The sequence below is a fragment of the Numida meleagris genome, chromosome 3 (genome assembly GCF_002078875.1).
Source record: "Numida meleagris isolate 19003 breed g44 Domestic line chromosome 3, NumMel1.0, whole genome shotgun sequence".
Taxonomy (NCBI): Eukaryota; Metazoa; Chordata; class Aves; order Galliformes; family Numididae; genus Numida; species Numida meleagris.
In genome coordinates this window covers 7723462-7746447 of record NC_034411.1, presented here as the reverse complement: position 1 = coordinate 7746447, position 22986 = coordinate 7723462, and the positions used below count along the sequence as shown (strand labels likewise).

Below are 22986 nucleotides of genomic sequence, written 5' to 3'. Positions count from 1 at the left end.
AAGCTCTAGAAGGAGTGGAGGTGCTTAGGGCAGCATCTACACAGCACCCCCCTTCAACATCCCATGAGTAACGCAAGCATCTTCTACATGTAGGTGTAGGAAGCACAATACACTCCATTAACCAGGAATGCTAAATAATGTGGAAAGTGCTCTATAAACATGTAACCCTTTTTTTGTTTTCATAACTTTCCAAATTGCTTAGAACAGAGTTTCCTATTAGCTAGATCCAAAGTAATTATTGGTTACCAGAGCTTTCAAAGGCTTTCAACCAGATCCTTCCCGGGTAGCCAAAAATAGGTGATGATAGGAAAACACTGTCTGCCTTCCCTTCCACCAAAAATAAAATCAGATAAAGCAGAATTGTGTTTCAAGTGGGCAGATTTTTGCTCAGACCTAACAGGGTAATTTTTTATCCCAGTCATTTTTGAAGTTTTCAGCACCAGCATTTTCTCAGAAAAGGAGCTACTGAACAGCTCCTGGCTGATGGGTTGCAAGCGGCACAGGGAATGTTGATGTTGTAGTGATCGGCCCTCATTTCTGATAGGGTGGTCTCCTATTCCTAAACAAGATGAAAAGATGTAGAGATCCGGATTCATCTTTGCTGGTGCTTTACTGATGTAAAGGAGGTTACAGTAGCAGACAAATCTGACCTGAGCAGCTTTGGGTCACCAGTTTTATACGTAGTTTAAATTCTATCACTGCAAGATGGCTGAATGCCAGAGATGGGTGAATGATCACTGGCTACATAAATCTACGAGTCTGACTGACAGGTGTTTTGGAGTGCTTTACCAAAAGGTATAAACTCAAGGTATTAAGTATCCTCCTCCCTCTGTGGGAATGAGACAGAAGTAATTTGCTTGGCTCAGCCTCAGCTAGCACCAACGCTATGATGTACGTGAACGTGCTCACCCTCCCATAAAGCTCCTGCCTCTACAAAGGAGAGAGAATGGGCAGACTGCCTGAAAACAGCAAAGAGAACAGGCCCGTGCCACTACACAGAGATAACAGCCCTCCAGCTGCTTATTCAGCCTCAGTCAGAATACATCCAATTTTGTGAATCTGCCAGCAACCAGTGAAAAACCATGGGCATGAAAATCCTTGCTCAGCAGATGCAGGACACATGCTTTTTGTTTTCTAAGACAATATTATTTTTTATATGCAGTCTTAGGCAAACTCAGGAGTCCTGACGTGTTCTTACTCTCTTCAAATTCCTTGTCTGCTCTGCCCAGCTAAAGACTGAGCAAAGACTTGGGGTGAAAGACACTGACAGATTGCAGAAATAGAGGGGCAATGTTATGCTCATCTATTTTATTTTGTTGTATCTCTGAAATCTTCAGAGGAGCAAGACTGCATTTAGTGACATCTTTTATTGCCTGTCAGATCTGGGATGGTGAAGTCTTCAGAGCTTAGAGACTGAGAGCCTGAATCTTTTCTCACTTCTGCCTACTTACAGAACCATAGAATATCCTGATTTGGAAGGGACCCACAAGGGTCACCAAGTCCAACTCCTGGCCCCACACAAGACCACACAAAATCTAAACCCTATTTCTGAGTGGTGTCCAAACTCTTCTTGAATTCCAGCAGGCTTGGGGCTGTGACCACTGGCCTGGAGGTCATTTCAGTGCCTGACCACCCCTAATGTACAGCCTGACCATCCCTTGTCACAGCTTCATGCCATTCCCTTGGTTTCCAGGATACCCATGGAATATTCCCTTTGGATACCCACAATGGAAATTAAGGGAAAACAGTCAGATTCCCAGCTATAATAGTACTATGCTAAATCTTCTGTGAGCGAAGCTCTAGGCAACTCTGTTTCATCCTGCTTTGATAGACTGACAGCACACAGGTGCATGAGAGCTGCTCCGAAAGCAATGTCTGCTGCTTTATTTTGCTGGCCCATGATGTCAGGGGTGGATGTTGAAGGTATGGTGGTACTGGTTGAACCTTCCCACCAATATTCCATTACATTTTGCTGCCACGTGACAGATGGCAGCAGAGGGACAGTCTGACAGAATGGTGTCTGACACAGAAGTGTGTATGAAGCGAAGGCATGGAACTGAATTCCTCCATGTGGAAAAAATGGCCCCCACTGACATTCATTGATGCTTGCTGAACATTTATGGAGACTAAATAGCGGATGTGAGCACAGCGAGGCAGTGGGTGGTGCAGATCTGCAAATCTGCTAGTGCAGATTTTTACAAGTACAGCATGCAGGCTCTTGTTCATCACTGGCAAAAACGCATAGCTAACGGTAGCGGCTACGTTGAAAAACAGTGTTTTGTAGCTGAGAATTTGCCCTATCGAACAGCATTATTGTGCTCTTTGTAGCTGTTGTTGTTTCCATGGAAATAAATAGGCAGCATTACTTTCAGAGCGACCTATATAGTTTAAAAAAAAGGAAGTCAAAGGACTGGGACAGATTCTGTGTTTCAATGCCAGTTAGCTCCTGTGGAGTACACTGTGAAGGAGTTTTATATAGGGAGACTGCAGTGGAGCCTTACCTAGGGCCTGCACTAGACTGGGGCCCAACACAGCTCTGACCTACTGCCATCTGACTCCTTATATCTCTCCCTGTGCAGGAAAATAAAAGGTCCAACCTGTCCCAGAGGGCCAATACTTTCCACACATGAAGCTTTTCCAGAGACGGAATGAGTCTCAAGAAACTGTAGATGTAAGTTTGTAATGCTGTGATTGCTCTGTCTACACAATCAGAAGAGAAAATCATACCACAGATACTTACTGCACTGGGCCCTGGGGCAGGCTTGTAGCTGTGTAATGCTGCCATAATACACATTAACAAACAGAGCAACAATAAGGTAATAATTGTGAAGGGAGAAGAAACCTATCTGATCCACTCTTAACTGAATTAAAGGCACCACAGTAGCTTGCACATAACAGAATCTGACTCAGGAGAAACTGGTCCAGCTCTGTAAAAGCAAACCAGCCCTAAAGCAAACCTGAGAGCACAGTGACTCCTTGTCATGCTTTGCAGAGTGTTAGCATCCTGGGTTTTCTAGGTAGCACAAAGTTGTAGTTCTGTCTGCCCTCATCTCTATCAGAAGAGATATGAGAAAGGGAGGCTCTCCAGAGAAGTGGCCTAGCTATATAAATAGTCAGCCAAAACCAGAGATGTGCGAGTAACACGGGTCTCTCTGAATGTGCAGCCTGTAGGGTAATTTCAGTGTCTTCATGGTGTAGAACTGTAGAGTGGAAAAATCTTCTCAGTGTAACCTGCTGTCAAACCACATCTGAAGATGTTTGTACAGGGAAAAAAGATCAGAAGACTCGTAGCTTTGCAGCCATGAAGTAGATGCCCCATCCACCTCAGAGTGGCTGGCTACAGGCAATCAGAGAACAAGTCAGTTTGTAACAGCTACCCCAGCAGGTTCAGTTTACATGTTCCTCATCCCTACAGTGACCCTGAAAAGGACATCTGATAGCAATTGAGCTACATCAGCACAACTCAGATAAAATGATCCCAGAAGGTACAAGAGGACGTGCTAGAGAGGGAGCAGTCATGTGCTAAAATGCCTATGTTATTTTTGAACGAAAGCTGGTTCACATCCTACCACCTCTACAAACAAGCAAAGCAAGCATCTGACTGGCAGGAGAGCCCTGTTGTACCCCTGAAACCCCCTCCTGCTCAACCACATGGCAGCACAGAAAGGAGCCTTTGCTCCTCAAAGAAGTGAGCTATTGCCAATGGATTTTCCATCAGGAATTAGTTGCTCAAAGAAGTGCGAATGATCTCACAGGATGCAACATATCATAAGTGAGCTGGACCACCAAGACGACAGAGGTTTGACTTTTGGAGATAGCTGCATCACTAACAAGGGTCATGCATCTTGGCTTCTCCACAGAGAAGGATTTATTGGAAATTCCACCCAATATGGAATAAACAGTGACTTACTAAGATACGCTCTTTGCCCAGGGGATTACTTGGCAAAGGAGACAAGCCCCTTTGCAGCAGAATATGGATAAATATGGATAAAATATGGAGTGTAGCCAAATTTGGATATAATTATATCTGCACTGCTCATATAACATTCCACAACTGGGCAACTGGATCAATGCCATTTGCATGCAAACTGATTGCGTGTCACCATCAGTCTTTCATGTAAATCCACTGAACTGCTGACTTACATCTGACCAAGCAGACAGCAAATACCCTGCGGCCTACATTATAAACACTTCCATAAATGCAGGAAAATTGAGGCAAAGTTGCTCCTTCGGAGTATTTCACAATCAGCTTGCATTGGGAAGACAAGTTTTGGCTCTACATCCTGTTTGGAGCCATGTTTCCAACTCAGTAGCACTGCATACGCGGAAGAACAGAGGCACAAGAATTCCTCAACATCTAGATTGGATACGTCAGATTCCAGTTAGGCCAAATGAAGGCACAGAGCCCAGCCTAGTCCTCTGAAAATAGCTCCCTCTCGGCTATGGTGGGAATCTAGACTCCTTCCAACAAGGGATAGATCATATAAATTCATAGTTTTATTGTGCTTGTTAGACATTTTTTTAGTTTATTGCTTACAAAAAGAAAGCCATGAGCCAAATTCACCAGTAACTCACACCTCTTGGCTACAAAAAAAACATTAGAGAAGGGGTGGCTGTAGCTCACTGCTCTAAGATGCACATACATCACCCTTGAAATAGCACAGGCTGCATTTAGATTGAGTGGTGGTGCAGAGATTTGCAGGGAACAATGAGGGGAAGCACCCCCTGGCAAGGATGCCTACAGAGCACATCAGTGACACCATTTAAGACTGCTGGGATTATATTTGTTTACTAGAACCAAGGAGCTGGCTCAGAGAAAGCACTCTTTTCCCAGTGCTGAAATGCAGTTACCATAATTTAGAGAGACTGTTCCTACATAAGAGCCTGGTGAATGTTAAGATTACTCAGGCACTTATTCTCATCTTTCATAGCTCTCCTTGCAGCAAGAGTCGGTCCAGCCACTCTCAAGTAGTCTCCCTGTTGTGCTGTATATTGAAGGCTGCAGGGGCTGAACTTCTTGTCTCCCTCCTGTTTTTGTGTTTGCCTTGGTCACTGTGCTGTTCCCGGCACTCACCAGCAGTCTGTACACTCTTCTGCCTGTAACTTCCCACATTCTGCTGCCACTATTGAGCTTGTTTGTATCCTTTTCTTGGTATAGATGTCTAGAATTCAATTTTACATCTTTCTGTTTGTGAAAAAATGATGGGACTTCACAGAGATTGATATTCACCTCCGGCAAACCTTGTTATGCAATTCAAGGAGCTGCTTGACCCTCACTACTTGAGGCCACTTGATCTAGAACAAGCTGGAAGACTGATTGGAACACTTGTCTCTTCCCTGTCCTGGCACGTTATCTTAAACCATCAGCAAAGAGGGCTTTTTGCAAACACATCAGATTCTCCATTGCAGTCACCAAGACACAGGCACCACTTCTGTCTCTGTAGAGGAGCAATAAAGCCCAGCTGAAGGGAGTAACATCCCAAACCACCACTGGCAGATGCTAGGGTCTCAGCCTCACAGACAAGTCTCACTATAACTGCTGATGCAGTCTAAGGCCCTTGCTTGCAGTACTCCAACACAACTGGGGCAGACAGACAGTTTTTGAGATGGTAGTTTTGATTAACCCAGAAAAAAACTTAGTCATTTCCATTTTGAAAGCTGGAACGTAATTCCATTTCTACTCACACTATTGAACATTTAGCTCTTGACTGTAAAGATAAAAGGCTATGATCTCTGTAAAAACAAAAACAAAACCAGTGATACGCACCACAGCCAGTCACACACCGGTTCATGGAGAAAACCTGTCCAAAGCATCTGAATTTCACTGTCTGATTTGATATACATATGTGAAAACTCCTTGTGCAATTACGAAAGGATATTAAAGGTGGTCTTATTCAGTACAGGAACAGTAATATATATTTTAAAAGCAGAGGTAAATTTCATTGTTCCTAAATCTTTCAGAAAAGGTGAAATGCCTTCGGAAATGAAAAAGTCTGAAAATAGATGTTCATAGAGATTATGGGCATGAGTCCTTCTACTCTGAACAGCACAGCATGCAGGAGATCGCTGTAATAGTGCTCATCACAAACACAGACTTAGTAATTTGTACCTTACAATTTCCTATCAGCTTATCTTCAAGGGATTTTGATGACTTGACTCCTGTCGTCAGACTGGTGCTAGCACACAAGTAAGGAGGATGGCTATGGAAATCAATTCACTTTTATCCAATAAGTAAATTGAATCACTCAAACAGAACAATGACCTCCAACTATTTTAGCATTTTTCAACTTAAACTGTACAAAATTCACAAGCCAGGCCTCTTACAGACAAAACACTGCTGTTAAATGAATAGTTTTGAATTCTCGTCTCATTGGTTTTCTGCATTTAGAGCCTGTGTTGGAAAAAAAAAATAGTCACAGTGGCAAGCTTTGCTCTGTCACAGAGTTAGAAATATTACTCTCCGGATGATGGTGGAAGTACTCACATAGTACCATCTTCTAGGAAACAGAAGTATTGCCAGATCTGGAAGGAAATAGAACGTTGGTTCTACATCACTTTCATTTCCAGGGATGCTACTTCCATCAGCTGTTTTCTCCTCTCAGTTTGCCTGAGTAACACATTAAATTATGGCTGAAGTCAGGCTGCTTTCAGCCTGCACCTGTCTTAAAATTTGTTTCATTCACACCCAAGGAGGCACCACCATTGCTAACAGCTCACCAGCAGATACTTTGTATTTTCTACTGCCTCTCCTCAGAAACCTTACCTGCACTAAAATGCATAAAATAAAATACATTTTGCACACGCTGCTGATGAATTCCATATATAAGAATGTAGAGGCCAGGTGTATAGGTGGTATGACCACACTGATGTCATTAATTTCTGCTACTGTGAGGATGTAGTGTAAATGATGGCAGGAAGAATGACGCCGGTTTGACATTGATGAGCTCATTAATCCACTGGGTAGCATTCATACAGAAAGAATGTGATCCTGAATGTTCATTAGAGGCTCCAAACCAGCTGAAAATGTGATTGAGACCTAGAATTGAGTTCCTTGAAAGACAAAAGCAAACAAAACACACACACACACAAAGAAAAGAAAAACAAAAACCCATATCCCCCCAAAACAGTACTGAGTTCCATCAACCCTATCTTTGCGCAAGGAAGCCCCAGACAAAAATGAAAGAATCTACAGGCCCTTTGGATATAGGAGATTTCTAAGGACCAACTAAAGTAACTGCCATTTCATTCTTTTTCCCCCCCTCTCTTCTATAAATACATAGGGTTCTTTGCATTTAACATATATAGTATTGTTTAAAGACAATTTTGGGATTTTTAATGGCTTGTGAGTCACAAGAGATTGGGCTGCTAACATAGCAATGCCTTCTAGCTTTTGTAACCATGACTCCAGTAAAGATAGCTAGGGAGATTTGTGTGATTTGTATGAAATGGTAACAAACTTGCACTCCAGAGGCTTTGTATGTTGCATATAAGGTATACATTAATATATTCTGTAATTTATGACATTACAACTAGAACAAATGCAGGCAGTCCCTTGGAGATCTGGGAAGACCCAAGGTACTTCTGTGGGATACTTAAAACAAAAGAAATGAGCGCCTAATTATTTTACTTGCCCAAAGGTCAATACTAATGGAATTAGCAGTGATACAGAAGACGTGGGCATTCAAGATGTTCCAAAGAGTCCCTCAGAATCTCTAAATAGATTTGAGAAGTATTACAACCCTGGAAGAAACAGCAACTGCCACACAGGAGTGGTCCTAACAGCTAACACCTAGCATGGAGAGGCCAGGCCCAGCAAATTCCTTTCCCTGTTAGTAGGGAGGCAAGTAAAGGCAACACAGAGCAGGAATTAAGACACTGTCTGAAGTGCAGGGAACATGGATCCTCAAATTCCTTTCTGCACAGCCAGCTCAGAGACAAACACAGTAAAGCTGCTGGGCTCTTCATAAGAGGATCCCCGATGTAGCTGGGGGATGCCCTGGGACCAAGAGGTTCTACTGGCTTCTTGACTACAGAGAAGAGGCTCGCACTGCCATGTGGAAGAGCCAGGAAGTTTGCACTGATTCTGGATGGAGCTCAGGGCACCAACCACTGTGTAAAGATAAAAGCAACAACTGCTCACAGGTCTGTTTTACCACCTTTTGATGCTGAAGTACAGACAAGAGGTGCAGTTCAGTAACAGGCTGCTTAGTTCATCATATGAAGCTTTGTTTAAGTTAGCTAACAGTAACATTTTTTCTCTCACTAATTCTTGCCTACACAGAAGCCAGAGGAAAAGGCTCATTATTCACTCAGCCAGCTTTGATAATACCCACCTTACGAAACCACAGCCACAAACAATTTTCATGTAAAGCTTTCAAGACTGATTGGTGAATTCAGTCAGACAAGATCTTTCTTCTTGATAATGTTAAGGGGTTATTTCAGCTATAATGGTCTAAGATAAATGCAGTTTTGCTGAATTAAAAGCATTTCACAGAAATGTGCCTATTCAGTTCCAAGTCAGGATGGGAAAAAATCAAAACATTCTGTGAAGACAAAATGCAATGGCTTGATTTCCCGTTTTCAATTTGCTTGATTTTCTACTTTTTAAAATCATTTCCACAGGAAAAAAATTAAATTAGTTGGCATTGTACTGACAATAGCACAAATGAAAGGCGTTAGTGAAACAAAATGATCCAGTAGGTGCAAATAATGTTTTAAATTCATTCTATAGATTACCTCAAATCTTCAAGTCTGATTCAATTGTGAATAAAAAAAAATTAAAAAAATAATCAAGCAGCACATTTTCTCAGGAAACAGAATGTCTACTTTCTGATCAGCAACACTGCCAAGACTGACCAAAGAAGGAAGCACGCTGTCTGAAGTTTAAAGACTTGAATAAGTCTTTGATTAGAGCAAGTTTCTTCCCCATACACTAGGCAGTGAAATCAGAAAATGCTCTCACTGCCAGGAGCCGTGTTGTACTGTACATATTTTGCAAATAAGAAAATAATATTAAGTTAAAAAAAAAAAAAGACACAGCATTGCTAGCAAACCAACATCTTTCAGAAGATACTCTGCACTATACTATGTGAAAGTGGTACAGCATATAATAAAGCCAAAAGATAGTTAGGAATCACACTGTAAACTCCAAAATGAAAAATAAAGAGCTACATGACTTCCCAATAAACTCTCAATTTTCTTCAGAATCACTAACAACTGAGTTTTATAAAGGATGTGGCTACAGATCAGAAGTCCTCTCTGTTATCCTCAATTCCCAAACCAGTCTGCAGAACATATGGGTTTCGGGGTGACAGTCTTTCTGAATCATCTTGGCACACCAAGATTCCTTTTCCTAAGACTTCTAGTAATGCTGCGCCCTCTCCTGACAGTTTAGGACTTAGCAGCTGTGGCTGATAAAGCTGCTTTGCTGCTGCTAACAAGACTGGACCTTGGAGTTACCAAGGTTAGTCCCACCTGACTTAAACCCTCTATTGCACTATGTAAAAGAAGCTTCACATTGAGACGAACATCTCAAGATTACAATGTTTCTTCACTGTGCTGAAAAACAAAAAACAAAAAACAAAAAACGTGGAAGTATAAGACTAAAAAGAACTTTAAGTATTTGAAGATTTATAGAACATCCCTCAAGAATAATATTTAAATAACACAGTATCTATAATCCATGCAGTTCTGTAAAGGAAACTTTCTTATGCTGAAAATATAATCTTGAAATTAGTGCTGTAATTCATGGATTTCACTTCATAGAACGAATACATAACGTGGCTAATGCTACTATAAAGAGTCAGTCTGCCTTCGTCAGTAAATGTAATCTCTGTCAATCAGCAAAGCTTACGCAGGAGTGACTAAAAAAATCCCACACACCTTGCCAATCATTCACTCTATGCCTAAGTGAAGATCACATTCACTTTTTCAGGTAGAACACTTACCTCTCAAGTTAAATGAATTGTACAGACACGAAACTGCATACTGATTAAAGCTTCTGATCCTAGGAACTACTGACTACCACCAAGAAATAGAAGGAAGTTTCCCTCTGGTCAAACTGGCAAAGACCATTCGGAAAGATTTTCTGCCTTTCTTTGCAGCTTAGGATATGATTCACTTCCTCAAATCATCTGGGAATTTTACTTAACCATTTTCCTTCTATTCTAGGACCTAATTTACTGATGCTGCCAATCTTTCTAGTTCTCTTCCTGTCATACACAATTAGGCCTGTGGGTTTGGACTTTCCCACAAAAGGGTTTCACATTTGTTTTAGGGTGCTGGGGCTCAGGCTGCTGCCTGGGTTGTTCACGGGCACTGTTTTTATCCAGTACGCTCATTCACACCGGTTGTAGAAGATAAGTTAATTATAAAATTAGCTCCTCTAATTATGTTATTTACAATGTTGCTGTAAGGGTAGCAAACACTCACAGTCAATGGTCATTAACTAAACACATCTGGTATGGGAAACTGAAGTATATTTTTGGGACCTTGGAACTTAAAGGCTGTTGCCAGATATGGGAAGAACTGACCTAGTTTATCTGGTGCTTAACAAGTATTCTTCTTTTACAGACTCTTCACCCTTAAAATTGTAAACCACAGTGCTTTACACTGGGTGAAGGTCAAAGTTCTTTGACTGCTAAATTGCTTACTTTCCAGCTCCCTTGCTGCTTCTCCTATCCTGACAGGTCAGCACAGGGTTTACACTGTTTTGGATGCTAAGCTGAAAAAAAGCTGAAAAAACAGCCACCAGGTGGCAAAATATAATAGTCACAGCCTCATTAATAGTCACCTATGATGGTTTACAGCTATTGTACCAGGATTCCTAATGCAACTGAGATACTCTATTAACAATGTAGTTCACCCATGCTTCATAGAGGACTAATGTAGCTTATTAAATTAGCAAATTAATTATAATTACTCTTCAGAGTATTTGAGGCATTTTTATTCACAAACCTATTTCAAACACAGAAGTCCTACGTACAACCCTGTTTTAAGCCTTCCTCAGGAAAACTGTGTCTGAATACGTGGTCAAACCTCCGTAGGAACCAAGTTTTATTATTACACTCTTTTAATATTGTAATTTTATTATACTATTTTAATATCATAATTTGTTAGCATGCTTTAACCACTGTAGCGTTCAGTAAGTACAGCAGGCTTTGCACTTCATTTGAAGCAACCTTATGCATTTTTAAATACTTGATGTGTTTGCAGTTCTAACACTATTTACCAATACAATGTAAACAAGTCATAGAAAACAACAAAGTACTTGAAAAATAGAAGCATGAATGTATTATTTCTCATGTTTTTACTTAGTGGTTTTGCTGTAAGTGTTCTTTCATCAGTGAGGTCAAACCATTGTCTGCTTAGGGGAAAAAGCATATTAAAAGGTATAAAGAACACAGTATTTCCGCGCATGCTTTATCATCTTACCACTACTTTCTAGAGTTTCCACAACCCACAAGCTAACAAAAACCATAAAAATACAAGCTTGAGAAAGACAGTTCAACTAAAAGACGATTTGATTGATGTTGCATATACTCTAACTACGAGATGTATGCACTTAGGAATCTCATTTTCCAGAAACAAATTTGTACCAACCTACTCTTTGAAGGAGGGAATTCTGGCAGATCCTGATGCTTACAAACTGAGGTTTCAGCTCGATGCAGACAGGCCCTGGGGACTCCCCGGGGATTAGGTGGCTGCAGACTCTGAAGTTCAAGAAGTTTACCCTCTGGTCACACAGAGACGTGAAAGGTGGAACGGTGATTGCGCCGCCTGTTCCAGAGATGGATTTGGAAACAGGATTGTGGGATCATAAATACGGGATTAGACTGCTTCCTCGTAAACTTCAAAGGAGCAAAAACTTGCAGTAAACAATTTCCTATGCAAAAGTGTTACCCCCACCCACAAGAATTAGAAATTAAACCATCTCATAAGACGGCCGTACAAAGATCTTGCTAGTCTGCCCTCACTCAATATGACGGCCGCAGCGTCACCTCCCTGCCAGCCGCCTCACCCCTCGTCCAAGATGGCCGCCCTACCGCTAGTGAGGCGGCTTGCCAGCACTCAAGATGGCGGCCGCTGACTAGCGCCACTCCTTCCTGTAACGGGGGAGCCATTCCCGTAGCAACGTTCCTCGCTTATTTATTTCTTCACCTTTTCGCGGCCGTTGCTGGGAGTGACGCCGGTTCCAGGGGCGGTGGCAGCGCGGGGGCTGCCGGGAGGAGCGGGGCCAAGTGGGCGGTGGCGGCGGCGGGGCAGGAGGAGGTGGCCGCCGGGAGGGGGCCGGGCCGCCGCGACGCGGTTCCTGTCGCCGTGACATGGGTTCCCCCTCGATGGCGGCTGCCGTGGGAGGCCTCAGGTAACCGGCCGCGTCCCCGCGCCCCTTCCCCGCCGCCGCCATGCCCGCCCGGGCCCCGCCGCCCGCTGCGCAGCCCTCAGGTAGGACGCAAGGCCACCGCCGCGCTCTGCGGGTCGCCGCGCTGGAGCGGCTCGCTTCCTCCGGGCCTGGCCGGGGAAGATACCCCCTGCCCCGCGGAAGCGGACGGGGCTTCTCTTGGAGCCGGGCGCGCTGGGCGCGGGCCCCTTGAGGGCATCGCCTCTCCGTCCTTCTTTCCCGCGCCCGGGCGGAGGGTGAGGGGAAAATCCCCACAGCGCTGCCCCGTCCTTCGCTCCCCTCAGGAGACGGGATCGCCTCAGGGCGGGCGGCTGCCTCTGCGCTTTGCCGTTTGGGTGAGCCCCGCGGGCTGCGGGGCCGCCGGGCCGGGCCCGTCGTGAGGCGGCTCCCAGCCATGTGGGGCGGGCAGCTGGGGGCCGGGGACCTGCCTTCAGCCCCTAAGGTCACTTTTCGGAGCGTCAGTCACGGGGTGCACCTGAAGATGATGTGCCGGAGAAAAGTTATCTTGTGGGATTTTTTTTTTTTTTTCCACCAAGTAGTGCTGTTCTAAAATGGGTGCAAAATTGGTGAAGCGCCAGTGCTGATGCTTCAGTTTGCAGCTGTAAGTGGCTGGCTGTTGGACTGAAGTGTTCTTCTCAGTGGAGACAGTTCCTTAAATCAAGGGTCACACCTTAATGTTCCTTCAGAGTGTCACCGAGTCGGTGTCCCGCTGGTGGCAGCCCTCCATCCAGCTTCTGCACTCTGCGTAGAAACTGAAACTTTGGCAAGTTTAATGCTCCTTGTGAAGTAAACCTCTGCTCATACACAGACTGAGGTAGTAGGAGACACTTCAGCAACAAGAGCTGTGTTGTGGCGGTCGTGTAAGTTCTGGTTTCATGTATGGCTTACAGCATGGTGTGCTTCATCAGAACGAATTTCTTCAGCTGTTACATTTGTGGCAAAGTGAGTGTGATGGATGTTGCTTTTTTAACTGGGCTGGTCCTCAGAGGTTGAGTGTAATTAAAAGTATTTCCATCTTGGTTTGTTCTCTGGATGTATCAACCAGACTTGGGAAGCCAATTAGCCTGCTTTAAGCCTGAAAACATTGTGTTGTTGGTGCACACAGAAGTCTGTATGCACGCTCCCGTGCCTAACACCATTGGAGGCATATCTGAAGGAATGTAACATTAGTTGGGAGAGCTAGGAGAAGAAACGAAGTACCTATGACTGCTAAGGGTTTTGGTGGTGGTTTTTTTTTTCTTAAGAGAACATCCCTTTCATGTAAGTGAAAATAAATAGCATAAATTTGAGGGTAGGAAAACTTAAATATAAATTTACTGCATAGAAGAGAAACTTCAGAAAAAGTAATGTGCTATGTTGGTTCCTTTTCACATGATGTTTGTATAAAATACGTGCTATGTGACCTTCTAAGGTCATGTGAAAGTATGACCCCTTCTCTTTACTTCCTTAATTTGCTTACAAGTAAAGCAGCTAAGGGATCTCAGCCTGAGTGTAGCTGTTCGTGCTCTCTAATTCTTTTACTTTTATTTTATTTTTTGCCATGGTCATGGTTTCATTTCATGAATCAGTAAGATTTAGAATTCTTCACAGTGAATTGATAGTTGTGATACATATTTCTGTTGATTAAGGCAGGGCGTGACTTTATGTTTGTAAGTAGAAGTCAAAAATTGCTTCACTAGCTTAAGTTAATGTCAGCATTTTAACACCTTAGTTACATCAAAATAACTCATTCTGAAGCTCTCGGGTACTTTCAAAAGACTTGTCTTTCACAGCAGAAATAATAAACCAGCTTAGACAGACTTCAGTCAACTCTTTGCCCTTTCCTTTTGAAATATTCATAGAGCTGTCCTTGCAGAAAGGTAGCGGTATCAGTTGGAAAACCTGTGGTAAATAAACCGGTGCTAGATCTGGCTTTTACTGTGCTCCGCAGCATTATCGTCTTTCAGATACTTACTATCTTTTCCTACAAAATGCTCATTTCTTTCCGCGCTATTGTATTATCTGACAACTTAAACTATGTCTTTGCGAATGTTTCACTGCAGTGGCATGCTAACCTTTTCACAGGGATTCAAAATACTCATTTGTGACTTTTCTGGATAGTCCTCTTCTGAGAAGTGCCTTTCTCAGATCCTGCTTATCATTAGGTTTCTTGATATTTTGTCTGTTAATTTTATTTTTCCTTTTTATAGAAAACACACTGCAAGCTTCTCCTTATGCACACACACACAAAAAAAATATATATATATCTTGAAATGTGCCTTGTTTGAAAATTGACAGTCTTGTTTCCAGTAGACTTTCTTCTGTGCTAATGTCTTTAATTGCTAAAGCTTTGGATTCACGTCCACATGTTTCCGTAATGGCCCTAGTTGCAAGGTGACTTAATGAGTCTGCTTCCGTATGGCAAATAATTTGGGTTTTTTAAATCCAAGAGTCCTGTTCTGGAAGAACCGCAAGGAAGGCAAATCCTCTCTTCTATTTGTTATGTTACAAAGTTATGGGGGAAAGGAAATGTGAAACCTGAAGTTCATTTATCTGTTGAAAGATGATGGAAGATAGACCTTATTCTTTTGAAGTATCAGTTGTCCTTCGTGTATTGTGTTCCTAATATGCCATAATATCTGTGGGTGGAATAAATGACGAATAATGTCAGTTCTTTATAAGTGCATTTAAGTGTTTTGCTTTGTTTTTCCTCACCTACTCATTCTTTGCATGTTGAAGGAAACAAGCAAAAGTTTGCAGTAACGGAGGGAAGAAGTGTGGTTGTTCTGCTTGTGCTGGTGTGTTTCCTCTGCTGAGCTTTGTGAGACCCTTTTCTGTAAGAGTGCACTTCTGGGCTGTAGTAATCTGCTCTTTATTGTAGCATCGATGAAGTGTGAAGGTTTTAGATGTACTGGACAACGTATTGCTCTGTAAATAAATCTCTAGGAAGAGTTGAGCTTAGGTAATTTACTTTTAATACTTCTTAATCCAGCGTCTTTTCATCTGGATTTAGAACAGGTTCCCAAATAACATGTTACAGGCTAACATCCTGAAACACATTTTCTCACAGGGTTGAACACTGTTGTTAAACGAATTTGAGAAACAAGAATGAAAACATCCCAGTTATGTGTGACTTATGCAATCTGTCTCACTTTACACATTGTATAGATGCGTACAGTACATTGTGCACAAATGCAGTGTTCCCACAGCACCAGATTTTAAACTTGATTGACTTTCCCAGCCAGGCATGTTTGCTTACGTGAGTTAAAAACATGCCTATTGCTAGAACATCTTCCCCAGTGTCTGTTCACAGATTTAGATTCAGACGGTGTCTTTATCTGCAGCTGTTGAAGCAAAATCAGTTGATTTTGAGTGGAAACATTACGTGGTTTTCTTGTGTATTGTAACTTCATAAAAAATAACCTGGCCTTTTTGTTTCGGGGAAGAGATGCTATTCTTGGTTAAGAGGAGCGTCAGGAACCAACACAACATTCAGGTTCATATTTTTCAAATGTTTACTGGATTCCATAGTTAAGCCTAGATGGAATAGGGAGAAGTGAAACAGCATAGCTAGTGAAAGCTGTTTTTTGGCCATTTCTTAATGAGGAAAATATTGCAGACAGTACATTATTACATTTCATATTTGTGTCACCCACCCTGTTCTTATCATATGTGATGCGGGAGAGGAGCAGTGACGAAGAGGTTTGAATCTAATATAGGCTGAACTGTCTGAGGGTGCCTTGTTTTCACTGCCAGCTTGGGGAAGGCAAGAGGTCAGGAAGATTGAGATAAGTGCCTGAATCCTGATGGAAGTCTCCTGAGTTTTGCTACCTCAGTGTTCTTCTTACATACAGTGCTTTCTAATAGAAGGTGTCTGGCATATTCAGTGTTTGTTGAAACCGCAGTAATGCACAGTGGTATCGATTCATTCCAAATGTTGGGTGATGAGAAATAAGGCTTATTTTAGATACCCCGGATGTATTGGAACTGGAGAACATTGTTTTCCTCAACGTATGTATGTCAAAGCAAAAACAGTGTCCTGAAACTCCCGTGCTGGATAATGGACCTTCTGGCTGTAACAACATTAGATTCAAAATCGAAAGCATTGATTTCTAGAGGCTTTATGAAGTAAACATTTTCTTTCTGTACGTTATTTGCTGGTAAGTTATTCCAAAAAGAAAAGTAAACTTAATAAACCAATTTAGGAACATATTGACTGCAGCTCGGAGAATGACTCTTTCTAGATTGGATTGTGTTTGTAGGAATGCTATTTTAACAGATTTCCCTCACTTACAGCTGCCCTTCTAGAAATGAGTTCTCAGGTGCAGTAGAGAGAGACTGGAAATCCATTTTCCATCATTAATAAGGCAATGAAAAGGCTAAGTTATAAAAGAAGACAGCGTTTCCTACTGCAAGGCAGCATTTTGCAGAGTCTTAATCTGGTCTTTACCAAGACATTTTTGATATTTGTTTGAGGAATTCCCTTGCAGGGAAGAGCTGAAGGTTCTTGGAAAGAACAGATTCTAACAGCTGATGACTTGAATCCACCTCCTTGGCATTGCAAGCCTTTTACTGCCAGGCAATTCAGCAACATTGTCGTTTCTGTCATGGAGATCTTGCTCATGCCATCCCTCATTATTTTATGTTTCTTTATGGGTTTTGATGGGTTGCTTAACTCAGCTTTGCTTTCAGAATAAACCACAATTGAGTGGTTATTCATTGTGTTGCTAATGTTCCCCTTAAGTTCAAGGAAACATTCTAATCTAGGATGATTTTTTTTTTTAAGTTTTACAAATCTCATTTATTTCTTTACTTAGCAATATTCTTTGTGGCCTCCCATTTTATTAGGTTTTACATAAGAACCAAACATGCTATTTCAAGTTTTGCCTTAGAAAGTGCACAGAGAATGAACTATTTAAACCTGCTTTGGTGTATTGTAATTACGTTGTTCTTGTTGCTGCTGTGTCTTTGTTAGACTCTCTGTCACTCTGCAAAAAGGTAATGAACAGTGCTGTGGCCCCGTATGAGGAAAGCAGATACTGTTCCCTATTTCCTATAAGAAAATAATGGGATACCCTTGTTTGATAGTGTTTTGAAAGCCTAATTAATGACTTGAGGTCAAAGTAGTGAAGAAATTTTGTTCTTATAAATCCTTGCACTATCAAAACTTAAATCAACTACTGCTCTATTTTTTTCCAGCTTTACAGAGTTCTCTTTTCTCCCTTCTATTGCATTGTTTTAAATAACTCAAATTACGTGCTGTGATGCTTGTGTCCTTAGTAAAAAAAAAAAAGATTTAATCCAAGAGCTGCTGTAACAGAATTTAATCTGACCGAGTCGATCAGCATCATTTTTCTTTAAAATAAGATATCGATGTGCAATTTTAAGCATATAGATAAATTGCATTTATAGCATGACTCTAACAGTGAAATACTGAAATTTGTGAAATTCCTTCATAATGAATAATCAAAATATGAAGAAACACTTGGAAGCAAGAAGTTGTGTTTTCAGTAGGTGTTTTTGTTTGTTTCTTGATACCAAGTAACAGGTAACAGAAAATGATATCAGAAAGAGAAAACAATTCTTTGATACATTTTTTCTGAAAAAAATGTTGGGCAAAGTATGTCATGAGAAATTGATGACAATCCATTATCACTCTAATAATGTAAACTGTATGATTCAGAAAAACTTGCTGACGCTTGTCAACATAAATCTGTGACTGGAGATACATTAATCCAGTTTAAGCAGGAACACTTAGATGGGTTCTGATTCTTCTCTGTGTAAGGTCTGCTGGCACAAAGCTGGATTGTTACATGTTACAAACTATAGAAATGTAGTTGCTCTGTTATGTGCAGGTAAAAGCTGTTACAATTCAAAGTTTCAAAGGAGAATCCTTACTAGGTAGCATTTTGGAATAAAATTGGTGTATCCATTCAAAATGTAAATGAGCAGGTAAATGCTAAAGGACACATGAACTTCGTAGCTGACTTTTAAATTTGGGAGTCATTTCCCTCAGAAATATGGGGAAAATAAATAACATGTCTCAGTTGTTGTTTTTTTTTTTTCCGTTGTTGTTTCAAATTCTACTTCTTGAGTAAATCACGTTTTGCAAGTGAATGAGTTAATCACTTGAAATACTGGTTTTACAAAATGATACAGCCTAACAGCATGACTGATGGAATATGCCTGAGTCGGGTGTAGAGTTCTGCGCTACAGAAGGTGAAGCCACAGTTCCAGCTCTTAGCCCTCATTTGAGATGCCAGACAAAGCAGGGATTAACTGAGGGAATTAATGAACGAAGTTGCTGTTCTATCAGACCTATGTTTTTTCACCAGGTTAACATTCCAGTGAACGGTAATGAATTCGGTTCAACACTTTGTGGTTGGCAGGTGGAACACTTTTGAAAGTTGAGTAAAGGGATCATAATTAAATCTGTTCAGAAAGGGAACTATGTGAAAGCTAAAAACGCCTATGCTGTTTTTTATGTTGCGTGGAGAACTGGGAGTATACTCCATTTAAAAAAAAAAAAAATTCATCAGTAATTAGTCAGCCCAAGGGTGAGGGAAAACTGGTGTGACTCTTTTTCCTTCCGATAAGCATTTAATTTGATAGTTGTTCGGGTGCTGTAAACAACAATTACATTGTATTAACGTAACCTTGTGCTTGTGTATAATACAGATTCCTACAGACTCTAGAACATGAACTTTTAAAATGCATTTCTAACATCACTGGAAATAGATGGCTTTCAAAAAGAATTTGATAAACAGGCCTGTGCAAGTGATGATGCATTTGGTTCATATGGGTTAAACTGATTAAATTAACAGAAGATGTGGATTTGAAAATCTCATCAGAGCTCTGATGGTTAACTAAAACTAACGCTCCTTGCAGATCCTGTTTTGGCAACTGTTCCTGAAATGTGTGGAGCAGAGCATTGTGCAGTGAGACTGCTCTTGTGTAAATGGTGTCTGTGATGTTTTAAAAGTGCTTTGAAATGAAAAATTGAAGAAAATGTCTTCTCTATGGCAGAAGGTGCAGAAGAGAAAATGTTTGGGTGATGGGAAGTCTTCCTACAAGTTTAATTGGGCTCTGGCAGTCTGCTTCAGCCCCAGGTTACCTCAGCTGTGCTTTCCCCTAGTATTGCTCTTCTTTGCCTACTTTTTGGTCATTTTAACTTCTTAATTTTCTATGTCTTGCAGGCAAACTCCCTTCAACGATGGTGCTTGTTGCCCTCATGTTACTCATTTTGTTTTCTGAATGCTGACTTTTTTTTGTTGTTTTTCTTAAAGATTATCCCCTTCCCTAAGAATTTTCTGAACTCTGTTATGGTTTATTTCTAGGTGCGGTGAAGAGAATAATGAAGTAAACTATCAACAAAAGAATATGGGTAGAGTTGTTATAATATGTAATTTGTGGAATTACTTCCAGTACAGGCTAAGAAATTTTTGTTGGCATTTTTTGCATGAGAACTTGTGATGTCGGATGGTGGAGTGGTAACTAATGCGGAGTTGAGCGTGATATTTCAGATAACACAAGTGACATACAGCTTGTATATGCCTAGAAATGTAAAAAGATTTTAAAAGAAGAAAAGCATACTTATCGTGAAACAAGTTCTGATACCTTTTTAATGGGAAAGCTTCAAAGTAGTTTTTCAAGGTCTTTGATTCATTGTGTTGTGATATGACTTTAAGCTTCAGTTGTCCAGGCTTCCTCCTTTAGTCTTGAGTTAAGATTAGTGCAATTTAAAAAAAAAAAATTTTAAAGATTGGCCTATATCATGCATAATTTAAGAGGTTTCACAGCATCTTGCCCATCTAATTCCTGTGCATCAAGCTACAGTAATTTGGGTGGGCCACTGAGCTACTGACACCACTTAGCTGAGCAGAAGAGCTGCAGCTGAACCAAGTCTCTTCCAAGATTTTTGAAATCTTTAAGCCATAGCAATATGATGTGGGTTTGTTTTATTACTGAGCCAACAAAACCGTACATTGACGTCACTGTCTACATGCAGAGCTGTAAATGCATGTATTCGCTAGTGGGAAGCAAATTCCGTTTCTATTGTGTGCTTTCTCCTGCCCTTCTTGTGACTTCTCATCAGTGAAAATAAGAGCTGTGGGATTGGGGAAGATGTCCTGCCTAGACTTATGTCCTTTTTATTTAAATATAACTGCTCATGTGACTTGATTATTCTAAATCTGCTTCAAAAGAAGAAAAATCTGAGATTATGTCCATTTAGAGTTTTTATAATATGTATGATGCTTTGGTTCCACTTGGTCTTTATTGCTCCTACCACACTGAAAACTTCAAGATTGGGTTTTGGGGACTTCAGAAATCTGATTTGAAAATCAAATGAGTTAGCTTCCTAACTTTACCTTGTGTTGACACAAGCATTTTGACTTTTTAAAACACATTATGTTTCATAGACCACCTGTTTGAGAGTAATTGAAACATCTAGGGATTTTGTTTGAGTTTGCTTTAACTCCTATGGATTTAGTTACGTACATAAATTTTTATTTCCAGTATAAATCAGTGGTCTGTAGAACTCTCATCTTCTGTTTTAAAATCTGTTCTATCTTAAAAATAGCTTTAGAGATGTCTTTTGGAGGGCTTGTGAATCTCTGCCTAATAAAGAATAAAACATGTAACGATGTGATAAAATTCAGTGTTGAGGCTGCATTGGCTTCAGTGACACTAGTTGGTCCTGGACGTTGAGCTCAGAAGCAGATTTCTTTTTTGTTGTTCTTTTTTCCTTCTCTCTGTTTCTTTGTTTGGCAGGACTGTTATTTTCACCTTCCTTTATTCCAACCATTTCACGGCTTCTCTGCTCCTCTTCCAGCTCCTTTTTCTTTTGTTTGATATCCACTCAGCACCATCCTTGGAACAACGTTGAGGATTTTTTCATTTCAATAAGTGTTTTCCTGCCTTTACAGTGATTTCAGCTTTGTCACTTGGTGTAGAATAATAAATGCCATGTCAACTGAATTTTCCAGATAAGTGTAAATACTCTTGTTAAATTCCAGGAGGTTTAATAGTGAATTTTTGCTGAGATTAAACCGGGAACTCATGAACTGAGTTACAAATGATGATTTTATATATTTGTATATACGTGTGTGTGTAAATAACCAAATCTACTTTTTTTTTTAGTTAAAAAAAAAAAGTCTTTTCCTTTTTCCAGGACCAGTGGCAGGAATTGGGATGAGGGAATTCCATTCCCGTGAATGCCATTTTCTGTCCCTTCCTGTCAGTGTGTTACCGAAGAGCTTCTTATTCATGACCCTAGGAGTCACAAACTCCTGATATGATGCTGGCCAGCTTAACAGTCTCCCCTGTTGCCTTGAAGAGCATTTTCCCAAAAATCCAGTGCCTTGAAGTGAGCACAGTTAGTACATCCCCATATCTACCGAATGAGTCTCTTTCCTACAAAAGAACAGTCAGCAGTTCCATTTCCCAGGGCATTTCTTTGTGTGTAACTTACAGATCTTCCTCTGCAGGAAAACGTTCAGGATACAGTCGTAGTCTGGATGCACTGGTTGTTTAATCTTAGGGCTAGTGATTGACTGCAGTTAGTTTTGGAAATGTGGAAGTAATGAGGAATGGCTGCTTGTCATGGTTTTGTGATTTTCGGTTATTGGTATTCCACATCATAACATCATGTAGTGGACATACCTAGTCCTCAGAAGAGAAAGACTACTACAGTCCCCACGGTACTTTGCTCCTCTGTTACCATTTCCAGCCGGAGGGAAAAGATAAAAGCTCGCAGTATAAAAACTTGCAGATCACGAGACCTCGTCCCTTTTTCCGCCGTCTCTCGTCTTGGCAGCACCTCGCTCTCCAGCCGTCTTATCGTCGGTAGTAGAGTAAGGCCTACCTTGACTTTGGGACATTCTCTCTCTCTGTGTTGGATTTATCAGCTTAAATTGTAATTATATTGTATTATAGTGTGTTGTTTTGCATTCCGATATTTTATTTAGTAAATTAGTTTGTTTCTCCTCAGATTGTTGCCGCTGTTCTTTGCTCTCAGGGCCATCTCCCTACCCTTTTCCCCTTTCCCCTTTTCCCGGGACGTGGGCCCTTGGGTCCCCCGTCCCCTTTGTCACGGAATCGGGCCTAACGCCCGTAAACCGTTGACAAGTTACAAAGAATAAATGCTGTTATGGTATTTGGATGGAGAACCCAGAAGCTTTGAAAGTAAGAAGACTGGAGCAATCTCAGTGTGAGCTCAAAGTCATGCTCCACGGACATCTTGGAGTGGATCTTTATGTTCATGCATGACATTGAACAGCTATTGCTAAACCTCGATGTAAAACAGAGAGTGCTTTTGGCTGCTGAAGCCTCTGAGATGTGAGTGAAGCTCCTCGCAAATACCTTGCTGAGCAGCTGGTGCTGAGTAAGCCTATGTGGGAGCTTGCTGACAACTTAAGCTTTATTCTAAACAACACTTCTCTGCAGTCTTCGGTTTTCATATGATGTTACAAATTACTTCTTGGTTTCAATTTGATAAGCAGGCTATTTTATAACTGCAAAATACCCTTTTAAAAAAACGACAACAACAATAACAAGATAGGTTAGTTACCTTAAAGTTATCAGGCTTCCTTGGCAAGTGCGAAGAC

The 22986-nt window shown here is 41.1% G+C and overlaps 2 protein-coding genes across 14 annotated transcripts in view; one reads left to right on the top strand and one right to left on the bottom strand.

Moving 5' to 3' along the window:
* LOC110395440 overlaps positions 1-12295 on the bottom strand; it is a 79422-nt gene extending 67127 nt beyond the window's left edge. For 7 of the 11 annotated variants that reach the window (XM_021389836.1, XM_021389837.1, XM_021389829.1 and 4 more), the window contains exons 1-2: positions 11951-12058; positions 11602-11778 (exon numbers count right to left, since the gene is read on the bottom strand). The gene's annotated coding sequence lies outside the window, so the exon portion shown is untranslated. Of the gene's footprint in view, positions 1-11601; positions 11779-11950 lie in introns of all 11 variants that reach the window. The other 4 variants (XM_021389832.1, XM_021389835.1, XM_021389833.1 and 1 more) reach the window with 4 other exon arrangements.
* Positions 12228-22986, top strand: part of AFTPH (aftiphilin) — a 45517-nt gene continuing 34758 nt past the window's right edge. For 2 of the 3 annotated variants that reach the window (XM_021389822.1, XM_021389820.1), the window contains exon 1: positions 12306-12444. The gene's annotated coding sequence lies outside the window, so the exon portion shown is untranslated. Of the gene's footprint in view, positions 12445-22986 lie in introns of all 3 variants that reach the window. The other variant, XM_021389821.1, reaches the window with a different exon arrangement.